This window comes from Elephas maximus, chromosome 3 (genome assembly GCF_024166365.1).
Source record: "Elephas maximus indicus isolate mEleMax1 chromosome 3, mEleMax1 primary haplotype, whole genome shotgun sequence".
Lineage (NCBI taxonomy): Eukaryota > Metazoa > Chordata > Mammalia > Proboscidea > Elephantidae > Elephas > Elephas maximus.
In genome coordinates this window covers 176,229,797-176,231,260 of record NC_064821.1, presented here as the reverse complement: position 1 = coordinate 176,231,260, position 1,464 = coordinate 176,229,797, and the positions used below count along the sequence as shown (strand labels likewise).

The 1,464-nt window shown below is 34.9% G+C and overlaps 1 non-coding gene across 1 annotated transcript; it reads left to right on the top strand.

Annotated features, from left to right (window-relative positions):
* Positions 1-1,048: 1,048 nt before the first annotated feature.
* Positions 1,049-1,151, top strand: LOC126074117 (U6 spliceosomal RNA). Its single transcript, XR_007516925.1, has one exon. It is a non-coding gene; the product is annotated as a U6 spliceosomal RNA (small nuclear RNA).
* The last annotated feature ends 313 nt before the right edge of the window (positions 1,152-1,464 follow it).

The window sequence follows — 1,464 nt, the reverse complement described above, 5'->3', positions numbered from 1 at the left end:
TGAGCCAGACCCAAGCCATGGTATTTTCAATTGCCTCATACTCATGAGAAAGCTGGATAATGAATAAAGAAGATCGAAGAAGAATTGATGCTCTTGAATAGTGGTGTTGGAGGAGAATATTCAAAATACCATGGACTGCCAAAAGAACGGACAAATCTGTCTTGGAAGAAGCACAACTAGAAAAAAATGTCCCTTAAAAGCAAGGATGGCAAGACTGCGTCTTAGGTACTTTGGACGTGTTGTCAGAACGTATCAGTCCCTGGAGAAGGACATCACATTTGATAAAGTCCAGGGTTAGCAGAAAAGTGGAAGATGCTCAATGAGACGGATAGACACAGTGGCTGCAACAATGGGCTTAAGCATAACAAGAATTGTGAGCATGGCTTGGGACTGGGCAGTATTTCATTCTGTGGTACATAAGGTCGTTATGAGTGTGAACCCACTTGACTGCACCTAACAACAACAAAGATAATAAATTTGCATTATATTAAGCCATTAAATTTGTCGTAATTTTACAAATACAATAGGAAAAAGAACAAATAAAATGGGTTTTAGATAGGCAATGTTATTCTTAACAACCCCTTTAGCCTTTTCTCCTCACCCTACCTCCACTTCAAAACAAAATAACTGGAATAAACCAGAATGCCAACCAGTTTGAGGTATTGCTCATCAAGGAGGTAGAGTTCAAACTTTAGATAACATTAGTTGAGAACATTCAACATTCTAACAAGAAGATTTCTAATGTTTATCCTTTAATTAACACTGTTGAAGTATCTATTAACATTTCTAAGTGACTTCTGTGGTTTTAGATTCTTATAAATGTTATTCTTGGGAACTTGCATGTCTGACCTTTTCACATCTCAACTTTATATTAGAAGAACAAACCTCTAATATTTTTACTTATAGCAATAGATATGATTTAACATATCTGTAGATTGAGGGAAAAAGTCATTCTACTGGTTGTCTTTATCATTTGTCCTTATAAAATGGGAGAATTCCAAAGTAATAAGAAATATCTTAAATTTTAATTCTATGAAAAGCAGAATTTGAGCTTCAGCAACACATATACTAAAATTGGAATGATACAGAGAAGATAACCATGGCCCCTGTGCAAGGATGACATGCAAATTTGTGAACCGTTCTATATTTTTTAAAGGGAGCTCTCTGGTTAGAAAATCAGTAATATCAGATATCAACCCAAGACTAGAACACTGGACAGAGCAATCAGATGTCAACCCACACAGGGAAATCACAAAAATAAATCAAGATAAAAAAATGCTCAAAACAGAGAAACAGTGATGTCATTATGTAAAACAAGACAACATTAAAATAATAAAGGGGGACTAAGAAATGTGGTCATAGGTCTTTCATATGGAGAGGAAGACAAGGTGATATAAAGAAATAAAAATTCGGCTTAAGCTTAGAAAAATAGGGGTAAATATTAAGAAAACCACAAAGGAGATT